Raw genomic sequence first — 14,082 nt, forward strand, 5'->3', positions numbered from 1 at the left:
TTCTGAGCGCGAGCATTTAAAGTGGCAGACAACAAAACTGCTGTGGATGCCTTATGCATAATTCCACGTTCTCAAACATAATTCCTGGAATGACACTCCCACTTTGGGGGAATCTCCCAAAGGAATACCGATGGATCAATTCTTGGAGAAACGCCAGGGGTACAAGACAATGAAACCAGCATTAGTGTCTAAACAACTTGATTTGCGAGTTGTACTATCAACGATATGTTGTTAGACTCAGAGAGACAGTTTGACTAGTTGAACTACTCGCTGTGTTTGTGTTCTGGGGTTGTAATGAACATGGATGGTCTGGTGTCAATGCGTGTCACTGTCCGAGGTGCTGAAAGGAGATTAGAGTAAATCTGTAAGAGTGAAGAGCCGGCGTGCTCACACGACTTAAACCCTCCCTCTGTGTGTGTGTGTGTGTGTGTGTGTGTGTGTGTGTGTGTGTGTGTGATCGGGCCCCGATCCCTAACTCTGGCATACACGCACACTAGCTGTCTAATTTTAATCCACAAGGCAAATAAGATGTGAGACACTTAGTGGACACAATATGCCACTACACACAACTCCATAACCCGAGCTGAATGTGTGTTGTTGGTCCTGGAACTACAGTCCTATCAAACACACCCCAGATAGCACACGTACGTCTGGCCGACGTCGGCCCAACATCGAGCGTCGGCCTCTCTCTTTATAGCATCGCACAGGCATCGGTCAGGCGTAGGCAGATCTCCTGTCAGTCCGTGCTCTATTTCCCAACTCCGTTACGTCGGCTTTGGGTCGGCCCACTATACGGGAGGCCGACGTCGCGTTTGTGTTTGCGCGGGTCCATTTCTTTTGCATTCAAACAACAAAATGTCATTTATAATTAACCATTTTGGTAAAGGATATGATAAAAATATGAGAAATGGTCTTTTTAGACAATGTAGTAGAGCTGTAGGCGGCACAATTGAAAGCTCCCCGTCTCAGACATCGTTTTTAAAAAGATGAACAGCAGCTCTCCTGTGCTGCACGCACTGAATTAAAGTGACAGCGCATATGGTTCGTGGTCAAAACTCAAAATGAACACAGATTGACATGAAAATAGTAATCTCACCATAAATGCATTTTATTAAATTATACTACTATTTTTTATAGACATTTTTTACTTTAAGCCCGGGGTAAAAGCAATTAACACTTACCAGGAGTAGGCCTATACTTAAGCAAAAAATAAAAATAACTAGGCTAATGAATAATAACTAAGCCAAAAGTTTTTATTTTATTTTTATTATTATTGTGAGTGATTGCAGTATGTGTGGGCATAAGCCATTGCACCTATTAACGAGTCAGATCTCCAAAATCAGTTTTAAATTCAGAATTTAATATTAATGAGATTTTTATTTAAGTAAAGTTCTAATTCTAGATGTTTATATTATATTTGTAAATGCTGCATGATTTTTGACGTGGTTTAATCAATGGCCGTGCGCGTGAACTTTCAAGTCGCTTTCAAACACTGGAGCGGCCACGGCGCCGAGTTGCCATGGAGACGGCGCGGGACCACTGCGACTGGTAGCAGCAACACTCCCTCTCTCGCCGCTGTTTTCACTGCTTTCAGGTGAGATTAGTCTCTAAAGTCACACGAATAATACACACAACTGTTCTTGACACTTCTCTTACTTGTAATTGACACGCTTCTGTTGAATATTTACTTTATAGACATGGTTAACGTTTGATGTCTTCGGAAATAGTCCGTTAGCATCTCAACCGTTTTCAGACGAGGTAAGTTAAGCTAACTGTTAAGTTAACGTAAACTCGGTTGAGCTTTTGTTTATGAAAGTTTGGGCTTTTAATCACCTCTTATGTGTAGATGAGAGGTTTTGTAAAGGTTTTACTGGGAAATTAGCTCATTTATTTAACACAAACGTAAACGTATGTAATCGGTGACGTCACTTACATGGTGAGACAGCTGCGTTGAAACTAACGTTAAAGTGCTAGCTCAATGGTGAACAAATATTGATAAAACATATTCTGTGATTTCAGCAGCAACAAAATAACCCATAACAGAGGCAAAGCTCCACGACTTCAACATCTCTGAAGAAAGCTGCTGCCGGAGAAGAAGATGATACAGGTGAGCCAAGGAAGATCATTAAATAACTTCATATCCAGTTTGTCACAATATTTTTCACCAATGTCACCATGCATCTGTTATTTTCCTATTTGTTTATTTCTCTAATTATTTTTTATTTGTTTAATTGATTTTAAGAAGGTTTTGATATCCAAATGTAAGTTACACTGTATGAGCAATATTACATGAATAAGTAAACCCAAAAACTAATTATGTTATCTAATTAAGAAATAATTTTCTTTATGTTCTTTATATTCTTTCTCTTTTCTGCATTTCATCTCTGCTGTAGCTTCTTTACTTGTAATAAAGCTGGCATTGTATAATAATATTGTTGGCTCTGTGACACATGGTTTGTTGTGTTCTAGATCCTCCAGTGCTGATGCCCTGGCCTGACTGTAGCTGAGTTGAGCTGATCATCGTCACATGGTTTGTTGTGTTCTAGATCCTCCAGTGCTGATGCCCTGGCCTGACCGTAGCAGAGTTGAGCTGATCATCGTCACATGGTTTGTTGTGTTCTAGATCCTCCAGTGCTGATGCCCTGGCCTGACCGTAGCAGAGTTGAGCTGATCATCGTCACATGGTTTGTTGTGTTCTAGATCCTCCAGTGCTGATGCCCTGGCCTGACCGTAGCAGAGTTGAGCTGATCATCGTCATATGGTTTGTTGTGTTCTAGATCCTCCAGTGCTGATGCCCTGGCCTGACTGTAGCTGAGTTGAGCTGATCATCGTCACATGGTTTGTTGTGTTCTAGATCCTCCAGTGCTGATGCCCTGGCCTGACCGTAGCAGAGTTGAGCTGATCATCGTCACATGGTTTGTTGTGTTCTAGATCCTCCAGTGCTGATGCCCTGGCCTGACTGTAGCTGAGTTGAGCTGATCATCGTCACATGGTTTGTTGTGTTCTAGATCCTCCAGTGCTGATGCCCTGGCCTGACCGTAGCAGAGTTGAGCTGATCATCGTCACATGGTTTGTTGTGTTCTAGATCCTCCAGTGCTGATGCCCTGGCCTGACTGTAGCTGAGTTGAGCTGATCATCGTCATATGGTTTGTTGTGTTCTAGATCCTCCAGTGCTGATGCCCTGGCCTGACCGTAGCAGAGTTGAGCTGATCATCATCACATGGTTTGTTGTGTTCTAGATCCTCCAGTGCTGATGCCCTGGCCTGACCGTAGCAGAGTTGAGCTGATCATCGTCACATGGTTTGTTGTGTTCTAGATCCTCCAGTGCTGATGCCCTGGCCTGAGCCGTAGCAGAGTTGAGCTGATCATCGTCACATGGTTTGTTGTGTTCTAGATCCTCCAGTGCTGATGCCCTGGCCTGACCGTAGCAGAGTTGAGCTGATCATCGTCATATGGTTTGTTGTGTTCTAGATCCTCCAGTGCTGATGCCCTGGCCTGACTGTAGCTGAGTTGAGCTGATCATCGTCACATGGTTTGTTGTGTTCTAGATCCTCCAGTGCTGATGCCCTGGCCTGACCGTAGCAGAGTTGAGCTGATCATCGTCACATGGTTTGTTGTGTTCTAGATCCTCCAGTGCTGATGCCCTGGCCTGACTGTAGCTGAGTTGAGCTGATCATCGTCATATGGTTTGTTGTGTTCTAGATCCTCCAGTGCTGATGCCCTGGCCTGACCGTAGCAGAGTTGAGCTGATCATCGTCATATGGTTTGTTGTGTTCTAGATCCTCCAGTGCTGATGCCCTGGCCTGACTGTAGCAGAGTTGAGCTGATCATCGTCATATGGTTTGTTGTGTTCTAGATCCTCCAGTGCTGATGCCCTGGCCTGACTGTAGCTGAGTTGAGCTGATCATCGTCACATGGTTTGTTGTGTTCTAGATCCTCCAGTGCTGATGCCCTGGCCTGACCGTAGCAGAGTTGAGCTGATCATCGTCACATGGTTTGTTGTGTTCTAGATCCTCCAGTGCTGATGCCCTGGCCTGACCGTAGCAGAGTTGAGCTGATCATCGTCACATGGTTTGTTGTGTTCTAGATCCTCCAGTGCTGATGCCCTGGCCTGACCGTAGCAGAGTTGAGCTGATCATCGTCATATGGTTTGTTGTGTTCTAGATCCTCCAGTGCTGATGCCCTGGCCTGACTGTAGCTGAGTTGAGCTGATCATCGTCACATGGTTTGTTGTGTTCTAGATCCTCCAGTGCTGATGCCCTGGCCTGACTGTAGCTGAGTTGAGCTGATCATCGTCACATGGTTTGTTGTGTTCAAGATCCTCCAGTGCTGATGCCCTGGCCTGACTGTAGCTGAGTTGAGCTGATCATCGTCACATGGTTTGTTGTGTTCTAGATCCTCCAGTGCTGATGCCCTGGCCTGACCGTAGCAGAGTTGAGCTGATCATCGTCACATGGTTTGTTGTGTTCTAGATCCTCCAGTGCTGATGCCCTGGCCTGACTGTAGCTGAGTTGAGCTGATCATCGTCACATGGTTTGTTGTGTTCTAGATCCTCCAGTGCTGATGCCCTGGCCTGACCGTAGCAGAGTTGAGCTGATCATCATCACATGGTTTGTTGTGTTCTAGATCCTCCAGTGCTGATGCCCTGGCCTGACCGTAGCAGAGTTGAGCTGATCATCATCACATGGTTTGTTGTGTTCTAGATCCTCCAGTGCTGATGCCCTGGCCTGACCGTAGCAGAGTTGAGCTGATCATCGTCACATGGTTTGTTGTGTTCTAGATCCTCCAGTGCTGATGCCCTGGCCTGACCGTAGCAGAGTTGAGCTGATCATCGTCTCTAAGCCACTATCAACCTGATGATTAGTAAGTACAACTTCAAACATACACTAATGTCAAACACACTAATTGTTTTGCTACACATTTTTATGTTTTGAAAGAAGTCTCTTATGTTCACCAAGACAGCATTAAAAAAAGTAATTATTGTGAAATAATATACAAAATTTTAAATAACTGTTTTCTATGTGAATATATTGTAAAATTTAATTAGTTCCTCTGATCAAAGCAGAATTTTCAGCATCACAGCTTCATATGATCCTTCAGAAATCATTATAATATGATGATTTGATGCTCAAGAAACATTTATGATTATTACCAGTGTTGAAAACAGTTGTGCTGCTTCATATTTTTGTGTTTTTCAGGATTATTTGATGAATAGAAAGTAAAAAACAAAACAAAAACAACAGCATTTGTTTGAAACAGAAATCCTTACTCTCTTTTGGTCAATTTAATGCATCCTTGCTGAATAAAAATATGAATTTATTTTTTCTTCTTCTTCTTCTTTTTTAAATCTTATTGACCCCAAACGTTTGAACATTAGTGTAAACTACCATTTATATGTTTGGGGTGACGGGGTCTATTTAACAATGAATCCTGGAGGGGAAAAAATGGTTTAAACCGTTACAATGGGTTACACAAAAACATTAATCAGCACAACTGTTTTCAACATTGATAATAATCAGAAATGTTTAAGCTGTTTACATTGTAAGAATGTATAGTATTCAAATATAAAAATGCTGACTCGTTAGGTCATGTTTTCTCATTAAAATCAGATCATTTCCTATTAATTCAACAGAATTTGAGGGAATACTAATATGGTGGCTTCACTTTATATGACGTCATGAGCAATCAAGTCGTTTAGATCAGTGAGTAGTGCCCAGCATATCAAAGTCCACTAAAGGAGATTTCTCACATTTGACCCCTTTAACTATGGAGGTGAAAGAGTAGCAAGACTCGAGAGCATGAACAATAAATACTTGTGTGCTAAAATCTACACTCACAGCTCCAATGTGAAAACCTGTAAAATACAAACCTGAAGTTGAACGCTGAGATCTGCACTCGCAGACAATAGTCACACACCTGTATTCTGAATCTGAATCTGCAGACAATAGTCACACACCTGTATTCTGAATCTGAATCTGCAGACAATAGTCACACACCTGTATTCTGAATCTGAATATGCAGACAATAGTCACACACCTGTATTCTGAATCTGCAGACAATAGTCACACACCTGTATTCTGAATCTGCAGACAATAGTCACACACCTGTATTCTGAATCTGAATATGCAGACAATAGTCACACACCTGTATTCTGAATCTGCAGACAATAGTCACACACCTGTATTCTGAATCTGCAGACAATAGTCACACACCTGTATTCTGAATCTGAATATGCAGACAATAGTCACACACCTGTATTCTGAATCTGAATATGCAGACAATAGTCACACACCTGTATTCTGAATCTGAATATGCAGACAATAGTCACACACCTGTATTCTGAATCTGCAGACAATAGTCACACACCTGTATTCTGAATCTGCAGACAATAGTCACACACCTGTATTCTGAATCTGAATATGCAGACAATAGTCACACACCTGTATTCTGAATCTGAATATGCAGACAATAGTCACACACCTGTATTCTGAATCTGAATATGCAGACAATAGTCACACACCTGTATTCTGAATCTGAATCTGCAGACAATAGTCACACACCTGTATTCTGAATCTGAATATGCAGACAATAGTCACACACCTGTATTCTGAATCTGCAGACAATAGTCACACACCTGTATTCTGAATCTGCAGACAATAGTCACACACCTGTATTCTGAATCTGAATATGCAGACAATAGTCACACACCTGTATTCTGAATCTGAATATGCAGACAATAGTCACACACCTGTATTCTGAATCTGAATATGCAGACAATAGTCACACACCTGTATTCTGAATCTGCAGACAATAGTCACACACCTGTATTCTGAATATGCAGACAATAGTCACACACCTGTATTCTGAATCTGAATATGCAGACAATAGTCACACACCTGTATTCTGAATCTGCAGACAATAGTCACACACCTGTATTCTGAATCTGCAGACAATAGTCACACACCTGTATTCTGAATATGCAGACAATAGTCACACACCTGTATTCTGAATCTGCAGACAATAGTCACACACCTGTATTCTGAATATGCAGACAATAGTCACACACCTGTATTCTGAATCTGAATATGCAGACAATAGTCACACACCTGTATTCTGAATCTGCAGACAATAGTCACACACCTGTATTCTGAATCTGCAGACAATAGTCACACACCTGTATTCTGAATATGCAGACAATAGTCACACACCTGTATTCTGAATCTGCAGACAATAGTCACACACCTGTATTCTGAATCTGAATCTGCAGACAATAGTCACACACCTGTATTCTGAATCTGCAGACAATAGTCACACACCTGTATTCTGAATCTGAATATGCAGACACAGGGCTCCAAACAAAAAATCAAGTAAGGAGCCATTGGCTCCTATAGGGGAAAAAAACAGGCGCCAAATAATTTTTTTAAGAGCCACATAACAATGCATTTACTTTTAGTCACCCTGTTGTGTGCATGTCTCTCCTCTTCTTACAGTTTCAGCATTTTCATCTTGTGAATGTTCTGGGAACTGAAGCTTATTTGGGAACTGAATATCACTTCCGGCTTATGAACTATATACAGTCAAATATTATTTTTTATATAATAAATAATAAATTCCCGCAGCTCGCATGCACGAGAAACTGCACGTGCTAACGGTGCAGTCTGTGGAGCATTCTTCGCGATTATGTGATCGCGTGCATTTTTATGCTTGTTACTGTCCCCGTGTTTTCTCACAGTGTCTTTTTTTAAAAATGGTTAGTTCCTGTAATGAACTCCGTTTTCCCCGCTATTTCTTTGCCCGCTCTTGAACAAAAGTCACAAAAAAAAATTTGTGTCTCGTGATCATACTTCAGTAGGGCTGCACGATTTTGGCCAAAATTATAATCACGATTATTTTGATCAATATTGATATCACGATTAATTATCACGATTATTTGTTGATTTGTCACATAGCCTAATTATAACTGCTTTTTACATTCATATTGTGCTACATTTCCTGCTAATGTGCATCAAAATAAAATGGGTCCTCTTATTCACCAAAATTCAGTGCATCTCCAGAATAAATAAAAATAAATAATGTATTAATATTTTAAATTGTATTTATATTTTATATACATTGTATTTATAATAATTATTAGGATAGACTAGAGATATTATCTTCTGTTATTATTCTTATTCACCAAAATTCAGTGCATCTCCAGAATAAATAAAAATAAATAATTTATTAATATTTTAAATTGTATTTATATTTTATATACATTGTATAAGATATTATCTTCTGTTATTATTATTATTATTATTACCTATTATTACATGGCTTGGTTAAATTCTAATGTAGAATGCAGTCTGTTATTTCTTGATAAGACACAGTTGCCATGAAAAACAGAGCGTTGTCATGGACACGGAAGCAATACAATCGTTTTTAAATCAATATTTTGTCAAATTATTGATTTATTTGGAAGGTACCCATGTAAGCGGGATCCCGATGTCAGTTAATAAAATTCTGTAGTTGTTATTTGAAAGGTCTCTTGTTATTTGAAGTCTCTCGCGCACTATTGCTCGTGCCCAGACACACTCGGTCTCTCTCGCGCACTATTGCTCGCGCGCAGATACTCTGTCTCATCTCGTCCAGTTCGCTTCGCTTTTGTCCAGTCCGGCAAAACATTCTAGTTTCTACATCTAGAAACTAAGCTGTGCGGTGCAGGGAACAACTCTGATTATTGGCTCGTCATGGAGCCAGCGCTAGATTGGCTTTGCAAAAAAAAAAAAAACTTTCATATGGAGCGTTCTATGAACAGAATGACGCATTTAAAATATCGCATATTATTTGTTAGCAGGTGTGTCATGCAGTCTGGTCTGGTATAATGTGTCTGGTGATTGACAGAGATGAGGATTGCTTGAAGAAGTCCAATATTTTTCGCTTTGACATTTTTTTTCTGCCGCGAAAGGTGACATTCGTTTTACCCGCTCATATTTTGGCGCTTTCACTCAGTTCACACAAAGCGTCTCATTTCATGACGTTAACAAAACAAATGAAGCGATAGGCTACTGGTTATAAAACATGCATGTATGATGCAGATTTTACAATCAAAGGGAGTAAATTTGTATTGTCGCCAATGGCGACCTTGGCAGAAATTTCACTCGCAAATAAATATATTTGGTCGCAAATGCGACCATTTTAGTCGCAGTTTGGAGCCCTGAGACAATAGTCACACACCTGTATTCTGAATCTGAATCTGCAGACAATAGTCACACACCTGTATTCTGAATCTGCAGACAATAGTCACACACCTGTATTCTGAATCTGAATATGCAGACAATAGTCACACATCTGTATTCTGAATCTGAATATGCAGACAATAGTCACACACCTGTATTCTGAATCTGCAGACAATAGTCACACACCTGTATTCTGAATCTGCAGACAATAGTCACACACCTGTATTCTGAATCTGAAGCTGCACAAGTACGGTAGGCACAGATGTGTAAAATGCCATTCACAGAAACACAATGACAGACTCAAACTTGTAGAACATAGTTGCACGTAGGAGTCGCAAAGCAGTGGTTTTATTGGTTGGCGCAGCGCCTAGCCAATGGCACTTTTTTTGGCTAAATGGCTAAATGCTTGCTTAGTGAAATAAATGATATTATCAAACTCCACAAACATCATACTAATAAAGCTTACTATGTACAGAAAAGCAGATGAGCCAAGAATATGAACGCAACGCGTTTAATTACGTTAAGCGTTTTCCTCCCATAGAAAACCAACACTTACCGTGTCTTAATGAATTAAAAGACCAAACTCAGTAAACACCATACTAATAAAGCATACAGAAAAGCAAATGAGCCAAGAATATGAACACATATGGATTATTTTGTAATGTTTCCTGGGGTGCCCTAATACTAATGTAGTATGTTTTTAGAAATAAAAAACATTTTCCTAGCCTGATTTGAAGGCTAGAAATAGCTACGTATTACATGTGAAACTCTCTCAAATACTTTTACTATTACAGCTATTATATGTTTTTTACTATTACAATGGTGAGATTAACGAATCGTGAGAAGTTTTTTAAGTATTTAGATCTATTCCCATCAGATAAAAGGATGACAGACTGTTGATCGCGTGAATGAAGATCTTATCATTGCAACGCATTTTCTGCACTCTCACTAATGCTTTCACCAATGCAAACACGCGTTAAGTCACGTTAGTCCCAGAGGACGCGTGTTTTGTGACATTATCTGCGAGTGTAAATCTCTAAATTCAACTTTAGACTTGTATTTTACAGGGGACAAGTTCTTAAATTCACATCTTTATGCTCTCGAGTTTTGCTACTCTTTTACTTTCATAAATAGCCTTCCTGATAATGTTCGGGGCTCAGACACACTCTCAATTTAAATTTAGGCTAAAGACACACCTCTTTAGCCAAGCATTCAATTAACACATCTTATAATCTTGTTCTACAGTTAATATTTGATGAAATAGTGAAAAGTGCACATGATCATCTTTTGCCTGAAATAATATGGGCTGCAGCTATGCTAATCTTTCTCCTGTTGCTTCCCTGTTTCTATCTCAGGATGCTCAGCAAGTTCACCAGAGATTTCAGCAGCTCCTGTTTGGATCCAGTCTCACTCACGAAGACTTACATGATGCAAACACACTCACTAAGACTTGAGATGATGGCAACTATAGATGGACATAAAAAAACTGCCAGATATTAAGGTGGGGTACGCGATATTTCAAATATTTGGACATTGTTGATATTTGGAATCAACCCAAACAAACACAGCCGTCTCTTCAATGCTCCACCTCCAAAACTCACCAGATTGCCCAGCAGCCGCATCACATTATTGCTGTAAATAACTCGCTTCTGTTATTGCATGACCTGCTCAATAAAAGCGCAACACTAAGAACGTTTCAGGAAACACGTTATTAATGATAAGGGCTGGATTTCCCGAAACCTTCTTAACGCTACCTCGTTCCCAAGTTATACTTTAAAGCTGTACCTTATCGTTAATACGTGTTTCCCGAAATGTTAGTCATACGCTGGGATATTTCCCCACCAGTTAATCAAAGTGTGACAACACCAGTGTGGCGAGCAGGACGAGGTCGAGGGACGTGAGAGAGCGGCACGTCGCGCAGGAGTCGTTCATCATTAATCACGCCACCGGTCTCGCGCCACTCTCTCATGTCCCTCGACCTCGTCCTGCTCGCCACAACCGGTAATACCATAAGCGCAGCATGCATTAATCCTTTGCTGATACTTCCTCGTCATCATGGAGAGAGCAGTTCATCGTTGCATAGCAATGACAGACGCCACGGGAGCGCAAGCACTTGTAGAAAGAAGGAGAAAGCGCTTTCCACACGCTTTAGTTTTTTTTTTGTTTAAAATGGAGATCATGATAACATACATCAGAATAACATGTTCCAATCTTTTAAAAAAAAGATACTCATTTGAGTCATTCATAATAATGCTCATTCATAAACACCTGGGCTGCGTTTCCTGATAATGTTGTCTCTTAGCGCGCTACGAATACGGTATAACTTAACTAAAGGTATAGCATTTATAGACGTGTTCCCCGAACCATACCTTAGGAAGCTGCTAAAGATATATACCTTCTTACGTGCGACGTTACCCGGCGCTGTCCCTGGCGATGCTGCTGATATCGACGGCTTGAGAATCAGTTATTCACTCGTGCAGGGGCTAGTTCACTGCGTTATGTGAGAAAGCGGTGTTCTTTATAAAATAAGCACTTCAGCACATTAGGACTCATGGGATATTATAAAACATAATCCAAACTATAATAGCCTAGTCTACATAATCCAAACTATAATAGCCTAGCCTACTTAAAAATGTTATCATATTTTGCATAACCATTTCAAATCTGTTCAAAAAGCATTTTTACGTACTTCTCTTTTCCATTTTAGTTCGCTGAGGTGGAGCTGCGATGAAATATTGTTCTCGTAAATACTTTCCAGCAATTCAGTAATAAAAGTGTACATCTTTTGTACGGTGCTTGGCAGTGATATAAAATGATTTAAACAGTGAATTTTGAATCTTTTGTAAACTCAGAGATGTGGATTCAGACAGCAATTGAATCCCCACACGACCTGTTTGTCAAAAAACAGTAGGTAATTTGGCCAGGGATTTTTACGCAGGTTGGGTGAGAAAAAACACTGACATTATGGATTCGGACGGCAATCAAATCACAGACTTACCCCTGTAAATGTTTAAAATTGTATTCTTCGCAAAGTCCTAACTGCTTTTTCTCAATGTTTCTCCCTCTGTACAGGCTGCTAGGAGGAATCCGTCTCTACATTGTTGCTGTTCCTTTTTGATCCATTTTCTCCTGGAGTTCTTTCTGGTGTCAATAAAGTGTCTTAACTTTAATTGTGTCTGTTCATTATACTAGAGACAGTTAGACACAAAATTAAGAAGATATTGTTCAATGTCAGTATAGCCTACTTTTTAAAACTGTCCCCCCAATATTAAATATTTTTTTGCTCCGCTCTGTTTTTGGGATGACAAAAAGGTTTAAAAGTTAAATTTTAAGTCTACCTTACTGCGACCATCAAAATAGATAGCCAATAAAATAAAAGAAGGCGGGGTTTACTGTTCACAGAAGCAGCGTATTCCATCAGTTTAACGTTGAAAGAGTGCGAGGTAAGATGGAAGTGTCAAACTATTCGACTTTTTTTTCTTGAATATGGCCATTTTGAGTAATGAAAGTTGCATGTGTTCATTATATAAGCTATTTTATCAATTTAAGTCTCGGGGCAATGTTGATTACAGTTTCTGTGCTGCTGAGAGTGAGTGTTGCTGCAGCGCGATCTCCGCTCTGTGTGTGTGTGTGTGTAAGTGCGTGCGTCAATGAATGCAGCGCATGGTGTCTAATGTAAGGAGTAGCCCAAAAGGTTCGGCCTCAATAAATAAAGGTCCTATAAAACCCATGCAGAGCGGCCAAAGATTTACAGCTTTGCATCGTTCAAACATCGGCCGGAGATCATTTGCGATCAAAGGCCGATGTCGCGGCGACATTTTGCCGATTAGCAAACGATCTCTGAGCGACATCGTGTCGATGGAACTTTGTACATCGGGCCAACGTCGGCCCGACGTACGTGTGCTATCTGGGACGGTTCGTCCTTTAACTTACCCTGTAATCAACACGAACCGGAAGTTTAACAGTGTCCCTAAAATGTGATTGTCTGACAGTAATGTTAATTATTTCTGTTTAAAATATAGTCACTTCCCTTGTCCTGAGCAAACAACGATCATTTACATTTACTGGGTAATCACAAGTAAACAAAACATGTTTCCAAAATTAAAGAACTGATCTAGGTCGTAATTGAAGCTAAAGGACAATATTTTCTTTAAAAATAAATAAACAGCTAAACAAAGATGATTTAAAAAAAAAAAAATTGTAAAGAAAGTAAGATAATCTTTTCTGCCCAAATTTGAAACCTTGATCCCATCATTCTCTGAACTGAGTGTCACTGAAAAAATGTCCTTCTTACTCGGAGAAGATGATAGTACACTAGCACTAGCGGCTAAATGTGTGTTAGCTATTCACAACGCCAGAGACGGCTAACTCTAGAGTGACCCACTGTATTTATTTATTAAGATGGATTGTGTTTAATATTTACTATGCTACATATGACATGATAGCCTATATACATTTATGTTTTGTTTGTTTTATTTAATATAATATGTTGATGCTTTGGCAACATTGTGTTACAGTCATGCTAATAAAGCTAATTTGAAATTGATACGAAACGACATATACATTTATGATAAATAATAATAATAAAAATAGTACAGACTCCAAAGTTTTTAATGTTAGTGGATATTATCATCCACTGATAATTCATTTATTTCAAAATACATTAATGTTAATTTATACAATTTATGTCAAATATTAATCTTGTGTTATCTTAGAGTTGTGATGCCTAATGCATTAACTAATGTTAACCAAATGAACCTTAATGTGAAGTGTTACCAGATATTGTTCACTACAAGAGCGATTCTCTTCTGTTTATTTGAACTCTATTCCATTCCATTCTGTTCCAGTTCATGCTATTCAAATAATT

General features: G+C 39.7%; 2 long non-coding RNA genes across 5 annotated transcripts; one reads left to right on the forward strand and one right to left on the reverse strand.

The window, feature by feature from the left end:
* The first annotated feature begins 629 nt into the window (after window positions 1-629).
* LOC306992698 lies at window positions 630-12,857 on the forward strand. Of its 4 annotated transcripts, XR_013796320.1 has the most exons (6): window positions 630-1,594; window positions 1,696-1,758; window positions 2,020-2,107; window positions 4,781-4,863; window positions 5,633-5,702; window positions 10,571-11,143. It is a non-coding gene; the product is annotated as an uncharacterized lncRNA (long non-coding RNA). The 4 variants fall into 4 exon arrangements; XR_013796319.1 differs by adding an exon at window positions 12,288-12,857 and having other exon boundaries at window positions 630-2,107; window positions 10,571-10,716; XR_013796321.1 differs by having other exon boundaries at window positions 630-2,107; window positions 10,571-11,140.
* On the reverse strand, window positions 4,874-10,571 carry LOC306992699. The gene is made up of 3 exons (XR_013796323.1): window positions 9,436-10,571; window positions 6,367-6,560; window positions 4,874-5,963 (listed from the first exon to the last, which is right to left on the reverse strand). It is a non-coding gene; the product is annotated as an uncharacterized lncRNA (long non-coding RNA).
* Window positions 12,858-14,082: the final 1,225 nt, after the last annotated feature.

Source organism: Phoxinus phoxinus, assembly GCF_949152265.1.
Source record: "Phoxinus phoxinus genome assembly, chromosome: 24".
NCBI lineage: Eukaryota > Metazoa > Chordata > Actinopteri > Cypriniformes > Leuciscidae > Phoxinus > Phoxinus phoxinus.